This window comes from Arachis ipaensis, chromosome B1 (assembly GCF_059453495.1).
Source record: "Arachis ipaensis isolate K30076 ecotype BB chromosome B1, ASM5945349v1, whole genome shotgun sequence".
Lineage (NCBI taxonomy): Eukaryota > Viridiplantae > Streptophyta > Magnoliopsida > Fabales > Fabaceae > Arachis > Arachis ipaensis.
Genome location: NC_142436.1, coordinates 105,413,595 through 105,435,480, shown reverse-complemented (window position 1 = coordinate 105,435,480; position 21,886 = coordinate 105,413,595). Strand labels below are relative to the sequence as shown.

Here is a 21,886-nt window from a genome sequence, read left to right as displayed (position 1 = left end):
TCGGTACACTTGTCGAAGGGAATTTGTTGTGAGACAAGTTTTCCGTGCATCAAGTTTATGGCGCCGTTGCCGGGGATTGATTGTGCATCAACAATGATTAGATTGGAGGATAACTAGATTGAGCATTTTATTTTTGTTTGATTTAAATTTCTGTTTGAGTCATTTACTTTATGTTTTAGATAACTTCTTCCCTTCCCCCTTACTTTTTCTTTGTTATTTACTATTCGTCTCACTAACCCACTAACTGTTTGATATATTGCATCACTCACACTAACAATAATTCTGACAGATATACTTTCTGCACCTATTCTCTTTGCTTGTATTTATTGGTTGTATGACAGGGAGAAGAAGTGGGGCTTCAACTTCCTTTGATTCTGAACCTGAGAGAACCTTCCTTAGACTAAGGAGGGAAGCAAGAGAAAAATGTGTAGTTGGTGGTGAAGAAGAGGAGGAACACTTTGAGGAATACTTTGAACCAAACATGGAAGAAAACATGGAAAACCATCATGAAGAAGAGGCTCACAACCATGGCAGAGGAGGTGGAGCAAATCATGCTGGGGAGGATAGAAGAGTTTCAGGCTCTTACATCAATCCAAACCCAGGGAACTGTGGAAGTAGCATTCAAAAGCCAACCATCCATGCCAACAATTTTGAACTGAAGCCACAGCTCATCACCCTTGTTCAGAACAAGTGTTCGTTCGGAGGGAGTGTCCAAGAGGACCCCAATCAACATCTAACCACCTTCCTGAGAATATGTGACACAGTGAAGTCTAATGGTGTTCATCCTGACGCCTATAGACTGCTCTTATTTCCATTCTCACTCAGGGATAAGGCAGCTAAGTGGCTGGAGTCTTTCCCAAGGGAGAGCTTGACAACTTGGGAAGACGTGGTGAACAAATTCTTAGCAATATTTTACCCTCCTCAACGAATCAATAGGCTGAGAGCTGAGGTCCAAATTTTTAGGCAACAAGATAGTGAGACTCTATATGAAGCATGGGAGAGGTTTAAAGACTTAACAAGGAGGTGCCCACCAGATATGTTCAACGAATGGGTGCAGCTGCACATTTTCTATGAAGGGCTCTCTTATGAGTCAAAGAAGGCCGTAGACCATTCATCCGGAGGATCTTTGAACAAGAAGAAGACTATTAAGGAAGCCATAGATGTCATTGAAACAGTAGCAGAGAACGACTACTTCTATGCTTCCGAAAGAGGGAACACAAGAGGAGTAATGGAGCTAAACAATGTAGATGCTCTGCTGGCCCAAAACAAGCTCATTACCCAGCAGCTGGCTGACCTCACCAAGAAGATGGAGAGGAACCAAGTAGCAGCAGTCTCCACTTCATCAACAACCCAAGAAGGAGTGAATGAAAAAGCAGAGGGTAGTCAGGAGCAAGCCAACTACATTGGGAATTCACCTAGGCAAAACCATGATCCATACTCCAAGACCTACAACCCTGGATGGAGGAATCACCCAAACTTTGGGTGGAGAAATCAACAAGACCAAAGCCTTAATCAAAGACGCCCAAATCCAAACAATGCAGCCACCCAACACTTCACACCTAGACCATATCAACACCCCCATAACAACACATCCCCACATTCATATCAAGGCCAGAATAACCTTACTCAGCCTGACCTGTCATCATTTGATGAAAGAATCTCAAGGATTGAGAATCTACTTGAAGGCCTAAGCAAGGAGATTCAAGACAGCAAGGTCTTCAAGGAGGAAGTGCGAGCCAGTTTCAAGAACCAGGGACACACAATCAAGAGGTTGGAATCTCAAGTAGGATATCTCTCTGAGCAAATTCCCAAACCCACAGATGGATTTCCAAGTGACACAGAGAAGAATCCGAGAGGTGAAACAAAGAAGGTAAGATGGGAAGATTGCAAGATGGTCACTATAAGTGATAAGGAGACTGAGGACAAGCCAAGCAAGCTGTCAAAACAACCTAAAGATACCTCAGTAGAGGAGGTGGAAAAAGATTACCAAGAACCAGAAATCTCAAAACAGGAGTTGCTGAGACTCTATGCACCTTTTCCCCAACTGCTCAAGGGAGCTGTGGAGAGGAGAATATACTCAAGATTTCTTGACTTATTTGCATCTCTGCATGTGAACATACCATTCATCAAGACTATCCAACAAATACCTGCATTCATCAAGTACATGAAGGAGTTGCTTCCCAGGAAAAGCTCACTCAAGGGAGGCCAAACTATAGTGATGAACAAGGAGTGCAGTGCCCTCATTCAACCGCAGTTGCCTACAAAAAGAAAAGATCCAGGGAGTTTTCATGTCCCCTGTGCCATAGGAGAAACAATGTTTGATAGAGCACTCTGCGATTTGGGAGCAAGCATCAACTTAATTCCTCTATCCCTGGTGAAGAGGCTGCAGATCAATGAGATATTGCCCACAGATGTAGTCATCAGGCTGGCTGATAAAACTCAAAAACAAGCAAGAGGGGTGGTGGAAAACGTGTTGTTAAAGGTGGGGAAATACTTTCTTCCCACAGACTTTGTCATCTTGGACATGGAAGAAAGTCACACTCACCCAATCATATTGGGAAGACCATTCCTAGCTACAGCCAGAGCACTCATAAACATGGAGCGAGATGAGCTAATATTGAGGATCCATGATGAACAACTCAGCTTCAATGTCTTTAAACTCTCCCAAGAAACTGACCAAGAAAACAAAGAACCAAGCAATGATCATAACGGGATGCTGACAGAGGAAACAAGAACTGAGGCACTACCAACACATCTGAGAACCCCACTGAATGATGAACAAGGCAAACAGCAATCGTCACAGCTCAAGGAGAAGCTGGAGGAACCTAAACCACCAGAGGCATGTGAAGACAACAACAAAATTCACTTAAAAGAAGAAGTCGCCAAGAACAGGGAAGCATCAAAAGGGACAAAGAAGAAGGTACCAAGGGGGTGGAGGAACAAGAAGATCCCTACGGAAGGCCTCTCTCCAGGAGATAAAGTGATTTCAGCTTACTTCCCAGATATCCCCCTAATCTCCCCACTGTACCATCTCAGTTACCTAAGGTCTTCACTATCAACAGAGTTCTTTCCTTGGAACATGTAGAGATCATTGATACAACCAATGGATATAAGTCCAAGGCAAGAGGGGAAGACTTGAAGCATTATCAACCACCCTGATGAAGGAGAAACGTCAAGCTAGTGACGCTAAAGAAGTGCTTCATGGGAGGCAACCTATGTTTTATTAGCTTTTACTAGTGAATAAGTCAATATTCATAAATTCCAACCCAAACTTGGTGAAGTCCTTATATTGCAGTATATAGTGAAGAACAGGTTTGGTGTTCAAAGCATACCAAGAAAGCATGAATGCAACAGAGAGCATTCTAGTCTTGGAGCTTTGAACAGAACTTTTCATCATAATGCTTCAAACTAAGTTTGGTGTCACCCCATGGTGCCACCAAAATGCATGAAGGGATACACAGTTAGTTAGTTAGTTGGAGTTCATGAATAAACAATCTAATATTTTCTTCTCTTTATTATTTTAGCCGTAAAAATCTAAATTGATTTTTTTTTATGATATTTCTTACTTTTCTTATTTGATCTTTATAGGGAAAGGAAAGGAGCATTGAAAGAGATAGATTGGACAATTAAAGGAAGAAGGTTTGGACACCACAAAAGGAAGGACTATACACTTGTTCTAAAAGGGGAAGTCATTGGAAAATGTTGCCATGCAACATTGAAAAAAAAATGGGACCCTTGAAGACCGAGCAATCTCCATCATAAAGTGATGATCCTTGTCCTTTCTACATGCACAACCCCAACCGTCCATCAAACAACCACTCCATCAATCCACACCCTCCATTCACTCACAACCTTTCTATAAAAGTGATCCTTGATCCGTACCCTAGCTCCACACTCTACGTCCACTCTTCACACCTATCCATTTCGGAGCAAAGCATTTCCTAACCATTTAAACACATTCTCCCTCACCACCTTCATTGCACTCAACCCTAAACAACCAAAAGTCTCCACACCCTTGCCAACTCCATACATTAACCCTCAATCATGGCATCTTCAAGCTCTAAAAGAAGGAAGGGGAAGGAACCTATGGAGCAACACCCGTATGATGAAAAGAGATTCAGAAGCTTGCATCATGCTTGCAATACGGGTGGATGATTGATAAAGAAATCATTTATGAGCTAGGATTTCAAGTTAGGAAAACTGAGTGTCCCGAAATTACAATGAAGGTAGAAAAGAGAAGATGGGAGCTCCTCACTGATCTGGTCATTAAGGTGAATGCAAATCTTATAAGAGAGTTTTATGCAAATGCGGTCCGTTATGATAAGGCAGATGAGTCATATACAAGCTTTGTGAGAGGAAAGATTGTGGATTTTGGCCCCATGAGTGTCATGAAGGCATTAAAACTGCGGTCTATACCGTTTGAAGAAGAGAGTTATCAGTCAAGGATGGACAACAACCCTAATCATGATCAGATTATGCAAGACATTTGTGTACCAGGAGCTGACAGGGAAAGATATGCAGATAGGAGACCAAGGTTCATCAAGAGAGCAGATCTTACTCCGGAAGCAAAGGGATGGTTCGAGATTGTAAGGAGGTCTATCCTCCCAGCAGCGAACAACTCGGAGGTGAATCTCAAGAGAGCCACACTGGTACACAGTATACTCAAAGGAGGAGAAATCAAGGTTCATGAACTCATAGCAGAAGGCATTAGAAAAATGGCAGAGAAAAGTGACTCAAGAGGAACGTTAGGTTACCCCAGCACTATTTACCGACTGTGCAAGAAAGCTGGGGTAGTGTTTGAAGATGAGGACCCCGTATGGATAAAAGAGGGCATTCCAATAACCGTTCAACGAATGCATGCCACTGCATCCCCCCTACCTCAACGGAAGCAAAGGAAGAGGACAGCCCCTCAAGTAGTAGAAGGACAAGCCGTAGAAGGGCAAGCACCAACCACTTTGGATATGCATCAATTGCAGGAGGCCATTAGTGGACTATCTCAACAATATTTGGAGAGCCAAGGAGCACAGAGAGAACTTCAACTACAGATGATGGGGCAACAAGAGGAGTCACTCTCAAGATGGATGACTCAACAAGGGGATTGGCAAAAGCAAAAGATGGATCAAGAACTGAGTCAAGGACAACAATAGAATGAAACATTTCACAGGATAGAACAAAGGCAAAATGAGCAACAAGAATCCATCCAGAGGCTAATCAACATCCAAGCACATCAAGGTGCACATATACATGAGATGCATCGAAGACAAATAGAATAGGCAGAACTATTGGACGAGCAAAGGGCATTCGCAGAAAGAGTTTACATGAGCGAGACTGGGCATTATATAAATACTCAAGCCAGGCTCGGTTACTTGGTAGGACAACTGCCTATATTACATCCAGGAATCACAAGGTATGAAGATTGGAAGCAAGCAAGATTGGCACGGATGAGAGGGAATGCAAGAGGACACAAAGAAGACAAACAAGGAGGAAAGCATGGACATCCACAAGAGTAAAAGGTGGTGGAGTTCTTTCTTTGGTCCATCTTGTTCTAAGTTTTAAATAAGGAAGATCTTGTATGAAATAGAACTTGCTTCCATGATTAGTTTAAACCTTTTTAAATTCTGTTTTTTTTAGTTTGTGTGTTGAAGAGGTCTCTGTGTGCTAGTCTCTATGTCACTGCATCATTTCTTTACTTACTTGTATGCTTGTCCCTTTTGAATCAAATGAAAAGAGAATGATTGTTTTCAAAAGACCAGAGTGGAGTTCATACTAGGGAGTAAGTCCATGAGTTTGTGGTGTGGTCATAAGTTAGCTAAGTTGGTTCAACCATAAGGTGGGAAGACAACTATTTGTCATGAATACTATGCTTGAGACACACCCCATGAGACTAGATAAATAAGAAGATCCTAATAAGAAAAAGGGAAAGAACAATCAAAGTTGAGGAATAAAAGAAAAATAGTAAGCAATAAGGCTAGGCACCAATGGTTTTAATCTTGAAGCATGTGTCTGTGGTGCTCCTGTGTGAGGGATCTACTTGGATGAATAAGCTCTTAGGGGTGCCTTATCACTTGGTAACTTGGGTTAACTAACCCAGGATTATCAGCTGAAAGTCCACTATCAAGAGTAACCCTCACCACAGAGCTTTTAGTAACCCAAAGAGGTACTGGACACCAAGGTCTCAAGAAAAGAAAATAAATAAACTATGTGCCTATGGTGTGTATGTATGGGGGAGAGACTTGAGCAAGTAAGTCCTTAGGGGTGCTTCAACACCTAGCACCTTGAACCAACTGGTTCGGGAGTGTTGGCTGAAAGCTTATTTTAAAGAGTTGCCCCCTTACAGAGCACTTAGCTTAAGAACAAAAATAAGCCCTTAAATAACAACAAAAGGATCAATGAATAAAAGTCTCATGGGATGCAATAACAAGTGAGTATTCTAGGACATGATAAAGTTCTGAAAGCCAGGAATGAGCCTACGTTGCTATGCATGAAACCACCATAAAACCAGGACATGACTTCTACAAGAATGACTCATGTCTCTTGGCATTTCTTTCATCATTCTCTTGTTCCAGAACTTGCTTGGGACAAGCAAGCTTTAAGTTTGGTGTTGTGATACCAGGGCATTTTGGCCAGTTTCACTGACCTTTTCTTTACTGTTTTTAGGATAGTTTCATGCATTTCCTTAGGAAATAAGCTAGTTTTGGGTAGATATTCACTTACATCTTGATTCAAGCATACATTGTGCATTTTACAGGATTTCATGAGGATTTTGCATGAATTTAAGGACAAATTGGACGTTGCATTTCCCATGACTTGGACTAGAACTTTGATGCACTTTATTGCTTAATTTCAGGACAAAGGAAGCAAAGAAGAACCACATGAGTGGCTACGTTAGTTGCACTAACGTTAACACTAACGTGGAATGGGAGTAACTTGCAAAGTTAATGAGAAAAGTGATTGCCAATAATGCTCTCGAAGCCATCATTGCCCACGTTAAGAAATTGAGCCAACATTAGTGACACTTAACATTATCACTAACGTTGAACCAAGATCATGAGTGGCCACGTTAGAGTCCACGTTAACCTAGTTAACATGGCCTCTAACGTTAAGAAGGAAGGGGGGGAGCCAACGTTAGTGACACTCAACATTGTCACTAACGTTGGCCAAAGCACATTAAGCCACGTTAACTCCCACGTTAACCTAGTTAACATGGAAGCTAACGTGAAGGAACAAAGTGGTCGACAACGTTAGTGACACCCAACATTGTCACTAACGTTGGAAGAACACAAGCCCCCAATGAGCCACGTTGACTCCCACGTTAACCTAGTTAACGTGGAAGCTAACGTGAAGAAAGAAGGTGATCGCCAACGTTAGTGACACCCAACATTGTCACTAACGTTGGAAGGAACCACACATGCCACCATGAGCCACGTTAACTTAGTTAACGTGGAAGCTAATGTGGATAAGGGAAGGATGAGCCAACGTTAGTGACACTTAACTTTGTCACTAACGTTGGAGATGGCTAGCAAGGCCACATTAGAAGCCACGTTAACCTAGTTAACGTGGACTCTAATGTGGAAAATAGGGGCAATTTGGAACGTTAGTGACAATGGTAAGTGTCACTAACGTTCTCGAAGGATGGCGAGCCTACGTTAAAAGAGCCACGTTAACTAAGTTAACGTGGGCTCTAACGTAGGGAAGGGGGAGGCTTCTCAAAGTTATTGGGAAAGTTGAGTCCCAATAACGTGTGCGAAGGACATAGTGGAAATGTTAGTGGCAACGTTTGTGCCACTAACGTTGAGGTTAACGTGGCCTTTAACTTTGGTGAGGAACGTTAGTAAAAAAGGTGATTGTCACTAACGTTCTCGAACCCATATTTTCACTGAACGTTAACACCACTAACTTCCTGAGCCAAAGCCCCTGCCCACTTCATACTTTCTCTCTGCAAGTAAAAGCTAAGCCCAATGAAGAAGAGAACTGCTTCCAACTCAAGATCCAAAGGCCCAAGACTTGAAGAATCAACTAGAAGAACAGAAGAGTAGTATATATAGGAGTATCTTTGAAATATTTTGAGAGTTGGAAATTACAAGGAGACTCTTAGCATAGAAATACTCTCTGTATTTTACTTTCTCTGCACTTCTAAGTTTTCATCACGTATTCTCCATCTTTGTTTTTATTTTCCAGAGCTATGAACAACTAAACCCCTGTCATTGGGTTAGGGAGCTCTGTTGTAATTTGATGGATCAATACTAGTTTTCATTATTCTTCTTCTATCTTTTCTCTTGATTTTACTTGAAAGCTTTTGATCTTCATCCAATTGAGTAGTTATCTTGAAAAAGAAGCTATTTATACTTGGATCTCTTCTGAACCTTGAAAGAGGAATGAAGAGATCAAGCTAGAAATGCTTTCTCATGCTAGACCAAATTGGGTTTTGATGGATATGTGACTATAATCCTCTCAACACTTGGTTTGGGAAATGCATATGGTATAATCAGTGACCATACTTCATCTCTTCTCATGAGCAATTGACCAAGGAATTGGCTATTGATCAAGATTTGAGAGATTGAATTACAAGAAATTGTAATTCAATCACTTAAGATTGCCAAGGAGATCAATGAGTGCATTGATTAAGGAAGAGATGAAAATTAAATTGATCCGGAGAATGCAACATCTCCTAAGCCCAATGAACTTCCCATTTCTGATCTTACCCATTCTCTTTAATTTCTGTTATTTACTTTAATGAGCAATTCCCCCATTCCCATTTACAATTCTGCAATTTACCTTCCGACATTTACTTTCAGATCTATAATTCTAGCATTTACTTTCCTGTCAATTACCTTCCCGCCATTTTGTTTTCTGCAATTCTCAACTCAAATTCTGGATTCGCTCAACTAGAACAGTCCTCTAATTAAAGTTGCTTGATCAATCAATCCTTGTGGGATTTGACCTCACTCTATTGTGAGTTTTTACTTGACGACAAATTCGGTACACTTGCCGAAGGGAATTTGTTGTGAGACAAGTTTTCCGTGCATCAGGAGTTCTTAAAATTGATACTCTGAATGCCATATTGGCTTAGAATAAAATTTTGACTCAGCAAGTCAATATGATCTCTCAAAGTCTGAATGGATTGAAGGAATCATCCAACAGTACTAAAGAGGCCTCTTTTGAAGAAGAAACTTATGATCCTGTGAACCCTACAATAGCAGAGGTGAATTACATGGGTGAACCCTATGGAAACACCTATAATCCCTCATGGAGAAATCATCCAAATTTCTCATGGAAGGATCAACAAAAGCCTCAACAAGGCTTTAATAATGGTGGAAGAAACAGGCTTAGCAATAGCAAGCCTTTTCCATCATCCACTCAGCAAAAGACAGAGAATTCTGAGCAGAATCCATCTAGCTTAGCAAATATAGTCTCTGATCTATCTAAGGCTACTGTGAGTTTCATGAATGAAACAAGGTCCTTCATTAGAAATTTGGAGGCACAAGTGGGCCAGCTGAGTAAAAGAGTCACTGAAACTCCTCCTAGTACTCTCCCAAGCAATACAGAAGAGAATCCAAAGAGAGAGTGCAAGGCCATTGATTTGACCATCATGGCCGAACCTACAAGGGAAGAGGAGGACGTGAATCCTAGTGAGGAAGACCTCCTAGGATGGCTAGTGACCAATAAGGAGTTCCCCTTTGAGGAACCAAAGGAATCTGAGGCTCATCTAGAGACCATAGAGATTCCATTGAACCTCCTTCTGCCCTTCATGAGCTCTGATGAGTATTCTTCCTCTGAAGAGGATGAAGACATTACTAAAGAGCAAGTTGTTAAGTACCTTGGTGCAATCATGAAGCTGAATGCCAAATTATTTGGTAATGAGACTTGGGAAGATGAACCTCCCTTGCTCACCAATGAACTGAATGCATTAGATAGGCAGAAATTACCTCAAAAGAAACAGGATCTTGGTAAATTCTTAATACCCTGTACCATAGGCACCATGACCTTTGAGAAGGCTCTGTGTGACCTGGGGTCAAGAATAAATTTAATGTCACTCTTTGTAATGGAGAAACTTGGGATCTTTGAGGTGCAAGCTGCTAGAATCTCATTAGATATGGCAGACAACTCAAGAAAACAGGCTTATGGACAAGTAGAGGACGTGTTAGTAAAGGTTGAAGGTCTTTACATCCCTGCTGATTTCATAATCCTAGACACTGGGAAGGAAGAGGATGAATCCATCATCCTTGGAAGACCCTTCCTAGCCACAGCAAGAGCTGTGATTGATGTGGACAGAGGAGAATTAGTCCTTCAACTGAATGAGGACAACCTTGTGTTTAAAACTCAAGGATCTCCTTATGTAACCATGGAGAGGAAGCATGAAAAGCTTCTCTCACTGCAGAGTCAACCAAAGCCCCCACAGTCAAACTCTAAGTTTGGTGTTGGGAGGCCACAACCAAACTCTAAGTTTGGTGTTGAACCACCACATTCAAACTCTAAGTTTGGTGTTGGGAGGTTCCAACAATGCTCTGAACATCTGTGAGGCTCCATGAGAGCTCACTGTCAAGCTATTGATGTTAAAGAAGTGCTTATTGGGAGGCAACCCAATGTTATTTAATTATATCTATTTTATTTTCCTTTTGTTATTTCGTGTTTTATTAGGTTGATGATCATGTGGAGTCACAAAAACTACTGAAAATCAAAAACAAAATGAAAAATAGCATTGAAAATAGCACACCCTGGAGGAGAGCAGTCTGGCATTTAAACGCCAGAAATAAGCATCTGTCTGGCGTTTAACGCCAGAAACAGGCACCAAGCTGGCGTTTAATGCCAGAAACAAGCATATGCCTGGCGTTAAACGCCAGAAACAGGCTACATTTGGGCGTTTAACGCCAGAAACAAGCAGCAATCTGGCGTTAAACGCCAGGATTGCACAGCAAGGGCGTTTTACACGCCTAACTGGAGCAGGAATGTTAAGTCCTTGACCCCACTTGATCTGTGGATCCCACAGGATCCCCACATCTTCTTCTCCCCTCTTTACACCTTTTCACAACTCTCTTCCCCAAATACCCTTCACCAATCACCTAAATCACTCTTTCCCATCACCTCTTCACCAGTCACATCCATCCTCTCTTCCCCATAAACCCCCCTACCTTCAAAATTCAAACTATTTTCCCTTCCAAACCCAACCCTAATGGCCGAACCCTAAATCCCATCACACCCCTATATAAACCCCTCTTTCCTTCTTCATTTTCACACAACACAACCCTTTCTTCTTACCCTTGGCCGAATACACACCCCTCTCCCTCCATCTCCTCTATTCTTCTTCTTCTTCTACTACTTTCTTTTTTCTTTTGCTCGGGGACGAGAAAACATTTTAAGTTTGGTGTGGTAAAAGCATAGCTTTTTATTTTTCCATAACCATTTATTGCACCTAAGGCCAGAGAAACCTCTAGAAAGAGGAAAGGGAAGGCAATTGCTTCCACCTCTGAGTCATAGAAGATGGAGAGATTCATCTCAAAGGTCCATCAAAACCACTTCTATGAAGTTGTGGCTAAGAAGAAAGTGATCCCTGAGGTTTCTTTCAAGCTCAAAAAGAATGAGTATCCGGAGATCCGACATGAGATCCGAAGAAGAGGTTGGGAAGTTCTCACCAACCCTATTCAACAAGTCGGGATCTTAATGGTCCAAGAGTTCTATGCAAACGCATGGATCACTAGGAACCATGATCAAAGTGTGAACCCGAATCCAAAGCATTGGCTCACCATGGTTCGGGGGAAATACTTAGATTTCAATCCGGAAAATGTAAGGCTGGCGTTCAACTTGCCAATGATGGAAGAGAACGCACGTCCCTACACAAGAAGGGTCAACTTTGATCAAAGGTTGGACCAAGTCCTCATAGACATATGTGAGGAAGGAGCTCAATGGAAAATTGACTCAAGAGGCAAGCCGGTTCAATTAAGAAGACATGACCTCAAACTAGTGGCTAGGGGATGGCTAGAGTTCATTCAACGCTCAATCATTCCTACTAGTAACCGGTCTGAAGTTACTATAAACCGGGCCATCATGATCCATAGTATCATGATTGGAGAGGAGGTGGAAGTTCATGAGATTATACCTCAAAAACTTTACAAAGTGGCTGACAAGTCCTCCACTTGGGCAAGGTCAACCTTTCCTCACCTCATATGCCACCTCTGCAATTCGGCTGGAATTGACATAGAGGGAGACATCCTCATTGAAGAGGACAAGTGGTATGTGAAATTGCTACTTAGGTTGTGAATTGTTGTTCGAAATTGATTCCCTGGCAATGGCACCAAAAATGGATGCATAGGACCATGGTCTAAACATATCTTCACAACTTCGCATAACTAACCAGCAAGTGCATTGGGTCGTCCTAGTAATACCTTACGTGAGTAAGGGTCGAATCCCACGGAGATTGTTGGTATGAAGCAAGCTATGGTCACCTTGTAAATCTCAGTCAGGCGGATATAAAATAGTAATGGAGTTTTCGAAAATAATTAATAAAATAGGGATAGAAATACTTATGTAAATCATTGGTGAGAATTTCAGATAAGCGAATAGAGATGCTTTCGTTCCTCTGAACCTCTGCTTTCCTGCTGTCTTCATCCAATCAGTCTTACTCCTTTCCATGGCTGGCTTTATGTGATACATCACCACTGTCAATGGCTACTTTCGGTCTTCTCTCAGGAAAATGATCCAAATGCCCTGTCACGGCACGACTAATCGTCTGGAGGCATCACCCTTGTCAATGGCTTCATCTTATCCTCTCAGTGAAAATGGTCAACGCACCCTGTCACGGCACGGCTATTCATCTGTCGGTTCTCGATCATGCTGGAATAGGATTTACTATCCTTTTGCGTCTGTCACTAACGCCCCGCAATCGCGAGTTTGGAGCTCGTCACAGTCATTCATTCATTGAATCCTACTCGGAATACCACAGAAAAGGTTTAGACCTTCCGGATTCTCTTGAATGCCGCCATCATTCTAGCTTACACCACGAAGATTCTGGTTAGGAGATCTAAGAGATACTCATTCAGTCTAAGGTAGAACGGAAGTGGTTGTCAGGCACGCGTTCATAGGGAATGATGATGATTGTCACGTTCATCACATTCAGATTGAAGTACGAATGAATATCTTAGAAGCGAAATAAGATGAATTGAATAGAACACAGTAGTACTTTGCATTAATCTTTGAGGAACAGCAGAGCTCCACACCTTAATCTATGGAGTGTAGAAACTCTACCGTTAAAAATACATAAGTGAAAGTCCAGGCATGGCCGAGAGGCCAGCCCTCAAACGTGATCTAAGATAGCATACAACTGATCAAAGATACCTAATACAATAGTAATAGGTCCTATTTATAATAAACTAGCTACTAGGGTTTACAGAAGTAAGTAATTGATGCATAAATCCACTTCCGAGACCCACTTGGTGTGTGCTTGGACTGAGCTTTGAGTGTTGCACGTGTAGAGGTCATTCCTGGAGTTGAACGCCAGTTTTTGTGCCAGTTTGGGCGTTCAACTCTGGTTTTGGATCCTTTTCTAGCGCTGGACGCCAGATTTGGGCAGAGAGCTGGCGTTGAACGCCAGTTTGAGTCATTTAAACTTGGCCAAAGTATGGACTATTATATATTGCTAGAAAGCCCTGGATGTCTACTTTCCAACGCAATTAGAAGCGCGCCATTTTGAGTTCTGTAGCTCCAGAAAATCCATTTTGAGTGGAGGGAGGTCAGAATCCAACAGCATCAGCAGTCCTTCTTCAACCTCTGAATCTGATTTTTGCTCAAGTCCCTCAATTTCAGCCAGAAAATACCTGAAATCACAGAAAAACACACAAAATCATAGTAAAGTCCAGAAATATGAATTTAACATAAAAACTAATGAAAACATCCCTAAAAGTAACTAGATCCTACTAAAAACATACTAAAAACAATGCCAAAAAGCGTATAAATTATCCGCTCATCACAACACCAAACTTAAATTGTTGCTTGTCCCCAAGCAACTGAAAATCAAGTAGGATAAAAAGAAGAGAATATACTATAAATTCCAAACTATCAATAAAACATAGCTCCAATCAGATGAGCGGGACTTGTAGCTTTTTGCCTCTTGAATAGTTTTGGCATCTCACTTTATCCATTGAGGTTCAGAATGATTGGCATCTATAGGAACTCAGAGTTCAGATAGTGTTATTGACTCTCCTAGTTCAGTATGATGATTCTTGAACACAACTTCTTTATGAGTCTTGGCCGTGGCCCTAAGCACTTTGTTTTCCAGTATTACCACCGGATACATAAATGCCACAGACACATAATTGGGTGAACCTTTTCAGATTGTGACTCAGCTTCGCTAAAGTCCCCAATTAGAAGTGTCCAGGGTTCTTAAGCACACTCTTTTTTTTGCTTTGGACCTTGACTTTAACCGCTCAGTCTCAAGTTTTCACTTGACACCTACATGCCACAAGCACATGGTTAGGGACAGCTTGGTTTAGCCGCTTAGACCAGGATTTTATTCCTTTAGGCCCTCCTATCCACTAATGCTCAAAGCCTTGGGATCCTTTTTATTTGCCCTTGCCTTTTGGTTTTAAGGGTTATTGGCTTTTTGCTCTTGCCTCTTGGTTTTAAGAGCTTTTGGCTTTTTCTGCTTGCTTTTTCTTTCTATTTTTTTTTCGCCTATTTTTTTTTCTGCAAGCTTTGTTCTTTGCTGCTTTTTCTTGCTTCAAGAATCATTTTTATGATTTTTCAGATTATCAAATAACATGTCTCCTTGTCATCATTCTTTCAAGAGCCAACATATTTAACATTCTTAAACAACAACTTCAAAAGACATATGCACTGTTTAAGCATACATTCAGAAAACAAGAAGCATTGTCACCACATCAATATAATTAAACTAAGTTCAAGGATAAATTCGAAACTCATGTACTTCTTGTTCTTTTGAATTAAAACATTTTTCATTTAAGAGAGGTGATGGATTCATAGGACATTCATAACTTTTAAGACATAGTTACTAACTACTAATGATCATGTAATGAAGACACAAACATAGATAAGCACATAACATAGAAAACGAAAAACAGAAGAAATAAGAACAATGAATGAATCCACCTTAGTGATGGTGACATTTCCTTCTTGAGGAACTAATGATGTCCTTGAGCTCTTCTATGTCTCTTCCTTGTTTTTGTTGCTCCTCCCTCATTGCTTTTTGATCTTCTCTTATTTCATGAAGGATGATGGAGTGCTCTTGGTGTTCCACCCTTAATTGTCCCATGTTGGAACTTAATTCTCCTAGGGAGGTGTTGATTTTCTCCTAATATTTATGTGGAGGGAAGTGCATCCCCTGAGGTATCTCAGGGATCTCTTGATTTGCAGCCACATGTTCTACCACTGAGCTATAGACCCTTGAGATGAATCTTTCCATCTCCCATGACTCGGAGGGGGAAGCCTTTGTCTTCCCTTCCCCTCTTTTAGAGGTTTAGGTGCCATCAATGGTAATGGAAAAATAAAAAGCTTATGCTTTTACCACACCAAACTTAGAATGTTGCTCGCCCTTGAGCAAAAGAAGAAAGAATAGAAGGAGAAGAAGATATGGAGGAGATGGAGGGATGTGTGTATGGATGTGAATGGTGAATGGAAAACAGAAGGGATGGTCATGAATGGAGAGAGAGGGTGAGGTGGGTGGAGATCCTGTGGGGACCACAGATCCTGAGATGATCCTGTGGGATCCACAGATCCTGAGGTGTTCAAGGATTTACAACCTTGCACCAAATTAGGAATGTAAAATGCCCTTGCACACAACTCTGGGCGTTCAGCGCCAGGTTGGTGCCTATTTTGGGCGTTCAACGCCCATTTGTTGCCATTTCTGGCGTTGAACGCCAGAACCATGCTTGTTCTGGGTGTTCAGCGCCAGGATGCTGCCCATTTTGGGCGTTCAGCGCCAGAACCATGCTCTGTTCTGGCGTTGAACGCCAGGCAGATGCTTCCTCCAGGGTGTGATTTTTCTTCTGCTGTTTTTGATTCCGTTTTCAATTTTTATATTTATTTTGTGACTCCACATGATCATGAACCTATAAAGACATGAAAAACAAAAATAAAATTAGATAAATAAACATTGGGTTGCCTCCCAACAAGCGCTTCTTTAATGTCAATAGCTTGACAGTGGGCTCTCATGGAGCCTCACAGATGTGCAGAGCATTGTTGAGACTCTCCAACACCAAACTTAGAGTTTGGATATGGGAGTTCAACACCAAACTTAGAGTTTGACTGTGGGGGCTTTGTTTGACTCTGCTTTGAGAGAAGCTTTTTATGCTTCCTCTCCATGGATGCAGAGAGAGATCCTTGAGTTGTAAACACAAGGCTGTCCTCATTCAATTGAAGGATTAATTCTCCTCTGTCCACATCAATCACAGCTCTTGCTGTGGCTAGGAAAGGTCTTCCTAGGATGATGAATTCATCCTCTTCCTTTCCAGTATCCAGGATTATGAAATTAGCAGGGATGTAAAGGCCTTCAACCTTTACTAACACGTCCTCTACTTGTCCATATGCCTATTTTCTTGAATTGTCTGCCATCTCTAATGAGATTTTAGCAGCTTGCACCCCATAGATTCCCAGTTTCTCTATTACAGAGAGGGGCATGAGGTTTATCCCTGAACCAAGGTCACACAGAGCCCTAAAGATCATGGTGCCTATGGTACAAGGTATTATGAACTTTCCGGGATCCTGTCTCTTCTGAGGCAATGTCAGTTGATCCAGATCACTTAGTTCATTGGTGAACAAGGGAGGTTCATCTTCCCAAGTTTCAATGCCAAATAATTTGGCATTCAGCTTCATGATTGCACCAAGAAACTTGGTAGCTTGCTCTTCAGTGACATCCTCATTCTCTTCAGAAGAGGAGTACTCATCAGAGCTCATGGATGGCATAAGGAGGTTCAATGGAATCTCTATGTTCTCTAGATGAGCCTCAGAGTCCTTTGGTTCCTCAGAGGGAAGCTCCTTATTGATCACTGGACGTCCCAGGAGGTCTTCCTCCTTGGGATTCACGTCCTCTCCTTCCTTTACAGGTTTGGCCATGGTGCTTATGTCAATGGCCTTGCACTCTCCTTCTGGATTCTCTTCTGTATTGCTTGGGAGAGTACTAGGAGGGATTTCAGTGATCCTTTTACTCAGCTGGCCCACTTGTGCTTTTAGATTTCTAATGGAAGACTTTGTTTCATTCATGAAACTTACAGTGGCCTTGGATAGATCAGAGACTAAGTTTGCTAAATTAGAAGTATTTTGTTCAGAGTTCTTTGTCTGTTACTGAGTGGATGATGGAAAAGGTTTATTATTGTTAAACCTGTTTCTTCCACCATTACTAAAGCCTTGTTGAGGCTTTTGATCCTTCCATGAGAGATTTGGGTGATTTCTCCATGATGGATTATATGTGTTTCCATAAGGTTCACCCATATAATTTACCTCTGCTATTGCAGGGTTCTCAGGATCATAAGCTTCTTCTTCATAAGAAGCCTCTTGAGTACTGTTGGATGCAGCTTGCATTCCATTCAGACTCTGAGAAATCATATCGACTTGCTGAGTCAATATTTTATTCTGAGCCAATATGACATTCAGAGTATCAACTTCAAGAACTCCCTTCTTCATAGGCGTCCCATTACTCACAGGATTCCTCTCAGAAGTGTACATGAACTGGTTATTAGCAACCATGTCAATGAGTTCTTGAGCTTCTGCAGGCGTTTTCTTTAGGTGAATGGATCCACCTGCAGAAGTATCCAATGACATCTTTGATAACTCAGACAGACCATCATAGAATATATCCAAGATGGTCCATTCTGAGAGCATGTCAGAAGGACACTTTTTAGTCAACTGTTTGTATCTTTCCCAAGCTTCATAGAGGGATTCACCATCTTTTTGTTTGAAGGTTTGAACATCCACTCTAAGCTTGCTCAGCTTTTGAGGAGGAAAGAACTTGGCTAAGAAAGCCGTGACCAGCTTATCCCAAGAGTTCAGGCTGTCTTTGGGTTGAGAGTCCAACCATATTCTAGCTCTGTCTCTTACAGCAAAAGGGAAAAGCATGAGCCTGTACACTTCAGGATCAACTCCATTAGTCTTAACAGTATCACATATCTGCAAGAATTCAGTTAAGAACTGAAAAGGATCTTCAGATGGAAGTCCATGAAACTTGCAGTTCTGCTACATCAGAGAAACTAATTGAGGTTTCAGCTCAAAGTTGTTTGCTCCAATGGCAGGAATGGAGATGCTTCTTCCATGTAAATTGGAATTAGGTGCAGTAAAGTTACCAAGCATCCTCCTTGCATTATTATTATTTTTGGCTGCCATCTCCTCTTCCTCTTCGAAAATTTCTGAATGGTTATCTCTGGATTGTTGTAATTTAGCTTCTCTTAATTTTCTCTTCAGAGTCCTTTCAGGTTCTGGATCTGCTTCAACAAGAATGTTCTTGTCCTTGCTCCTGCTCATATGACAAAGAAGAAGGCACAGAAAAAATAATACTAATATGGATCCTTTATACCACAGTATAGAGGTCTTTGTGTTAGTAGAAGAAAAGAAGAAGAAAATTTGAACACAGATAGAGAGAGAGGGTTCGGATTTTTGGTGATGTGAGGAAGAGATGTTAGTAGATGAATAAATAAATAGAAGGAGATGAGGGAGAATGATTTTCGAAAATAATTTTTGAAAAAGAGTTAGTGATTTTCGAAAATAGTTTTGAAAAAGGTTAGTAGTTTTTCGAAAATTCAAATAAAAAAATAATTAGTTAATTAAAAAGAAATTTTTGAAAAATGGGGGAAGATATTTTCGAAAATTAGAGAGAGAGAGTTAGTTAGGTAGTTTTGAAAAAGATAAGAAACAAACAAAAAGTTAGTTAGTTAGTTGAAACAAATTTTGAAAAGATAAGAAGTTAGGAAGTTAGAAAAGATATTTTGAAATCAAATTTTTGAAAAAGTTAAGATAAGAAGATATTTTTGAAAAGATATGATTGAAATTAGTTTTTGAAAAAAATATGATTTTTAAAATCACAATTAATGACTTGATTCACAAGAAATCACAAGATATGATTCTAGAACATAAAGTTTGAATCTTTCTTAACAAGCAAGTAACAAACTTGAAATTTTTGAATCAAAACATTAATTGATGATGTTATTTTCGAAAATATGATGTAAAATTAAGAAAAATATTTTTGAAAAATATTTTTGAAATTTTCGAAAATAAAAAAATGAAAAAGATTTGATTTTTGAAAAAGATTTTGAAAAAGATAAGATTTTTAAATTGAAAATTTGATTTGACTCATAAGAAACAACTTGATTTTTAAAAATTTTTGAAAAAGTCAAATCTAATTTTCGAATTTGATGAGAGAAAGAGGGAAAGATATTTTTTTGAATTTTTATGATGAGAGAGGAAAACAAGAAAAATGATGCAATGCATGAAAGTTATGAATCAAAACAATGAATGCATGCAAGAATGCTATGAATGTCAAGATGAACACCAAGAACACTTTGAAGATCATGATGAACATCAAGAACACATTTTTGAAAAAAATTTTTAATGCAAGGAAAACATGCAAGACACCAAACTTAGAAATCTTTCATGTTTAGACTCTAACAGACAAAAAATGCATATGAAAAACAAGAAAAGACACAAAACATGAAAACATCAAGATCAAACAAGAAGACTTACCAAGAACAACTTGAAGATCATGAAGAACACTATGAATGCATGATATTTTCGAAAAAATGCAAGATGCATATGCAATTGACACCAAACTTATAACATGACTCAAGACTCAAAAAAGAAACACAAAAATATTTTTGATTTTTATGATTTTCTAATTTTTTTTATTTTTTTTCGAAAATTATTTAAAAAAGAAAAATAAGGATTCCAAAATTTTTAATATGAATTCCAGGAATCTTGCCATGTTAGTCTAAAGCTTCAGTCCAGGAATTAGACATGGCTCACTAGCCAGCCAAGCTTTCAATGAAAGCTCTAGTCCAAAACACTAGACATGGCCAATGGCCAGCCAAGCTTCAGCAGATATTGATACTTTTCATGTATAAAGCAACTAAGTGTGTGAGAATTTCTTCTTTTGTGATGGTAAGTTGAAATCCCCAGTCCAAAAGATTAGACATGGCTTACAGCCAGCCAGGATTCAACAAATCATCATGAAACACTAGAATTCATTCTTAAAAATTCTGAAGAAAAATATATTTTTGAAAACATTTTTTTTTCGAAAACAGATGAGAAATTTTTGAAATATTTTTGAAAAATTTTTGAAAAGAAAACGAAAAGAAAGTTACCTAATCTGAGCAACAAGATGAACCGTCAGTTGTCCAAACACGAACAATCCCCAGCAACGGCGCCAAAAACTTGGTGCGCAGAAATTGTGATTACACTTTAATTATGTAAAATTCATCGCACTTTCTTTCCCTGGTAATGGCGCCAAAAACATGATGCCAATACCATGGTTCACAACTTCGCACAACTAACCAGCAAGTGCATTGGGTCGTCCAAGTAATACCTTACGTGAGTAAGGGTCGAATCCCACGGAGATTGTTGGTATGAAGCAAGCTATGGTCACCTTGCAAATCTCAGTCAGGTATGGTTAAATGTGATTGGATTAGATAATTAAAAGATAAATAATAAAGGATAAAAATACTTATGTAATTCATTGGTGAGAATTTCAGATAAGCGAATAGAGATGCTTTCGTTCCTCTGAACCTCTGCTTTCCTACTATCTTCATCCAATCAGTCTTACTCCTTTCCATGGCTGGCTTTATGTGATACATCACCATTGTCAATGGCTACTTTCGGTCTTCTCTCGGGAAAATGATCCAAATGCCCTGTCACGGCACGGCTAATCGTCTGGAGGCATCACCCTTGTCAATGGTTTCATCCTATCCTCTCAGTGAAAATGGTCAACGCACCCTGTCACGGCACGGCTATTCATTTGTCGGTTCTCGATCATGCTGGAATAGGATTTACTATCCTTTTGCGTCTGTCACTACGCCCAACAATCGCGAGTTTGAAGCTCGTCACAGTCATTCAATCATTGAATCCTACTCGGAATACCACAGACAAGGTTTAGACCTTCCGGATTCTCTTGAATGCCGCCATCATTCTAGCTTACACCACGAAGATTCCGATTAAGAGATCTAAGAGATACTCATTCCGTCGAAGGTAGAACGGAAGTGGTTTTCAGGCACGCGTTCATAGGGAATGATGATGATTGTCACGTTCATCACATTCAGGTTGAAGTGCGAATGAATATCTTAGAAGCGAAATAAGATGAGTTGAATAGAAAACAGTAGTACTTTGCATTAATCTTTGAGGAACAGCAGAGCTCCACACCTTAATCTATGGAGTGTAGAAACTCTACCGTTAAAAATACATAAGTGAAAGGTCCAGGCATGGCCGAATGGCCAGCCCCCAAAACGAGATCACAGGATCAAAATACAATCCAGGATGTCTAATACAGTAGTAAAATGTCCTATTTATAATAAACTATCTACTAGGGTTTACAGAAGTAAGTAATTGATGCATAAATCCACTTCCGGGGCCCACTTGGTGTGTGCTTGGGCTGAGCTTGAGTGTTACACGTGTAGAGGTCATTCCTGGAGTTGAACGCCAGTTTTGGTGCCAGTTTGGGCGTTCAACTCTGGTTTTGGATCCTTTTCTGGCGCTGGACGCCAGAATTAGGCAGAGAGCTGGCGTTGAACGCCAGTTTGCGTCATCTATTCTTGACCAAAGTATAGACTATTATATATTGCTGGAAAGCCCTGGATGTCTACTTTCCAACGCAACTGGAAGCGCGCCATGTTGATTTCTGTAGCTCCCGAAAATCCACTTTGAGTGCAGGGAGGTCAGAATCCAACAGCATCAGCAGTCCTTC

The 21,886-nt window shown here is 40.5% G+C and overlaps 2 non-coding genes across 2 annotated transcripts; one reads left to right on the top strand and one right to left on the bottom strand.

Annotated features, from left to right (window-relative positions):
• Positions 1-934: 934 nt before the first annotated feature.
• LOC148577773 (small nucleolar RNA R71) lies at positions 935-1,041 on the bottom strand. The gene has a single exon (XR_015903029.1). It is a non-coding gene; the product is annotated as a small nucleolar RNA R71 (small nucleolar RNA).
• A 16,783-nt stretch (positions 1,042-17,824) lies between these two features.
• On the top strand, positions 17,825-17,928 carry LOC148577772 (small nucleolar RNA R71). The gene has a single exon (XR_015903594.1). It is a non-coding gene; the product is annotated as a small nucleolar RNA R71 (small nucleolar RNA).
• Positions 17,929-21,886: the final 3,958 nt, after the last annotated feature.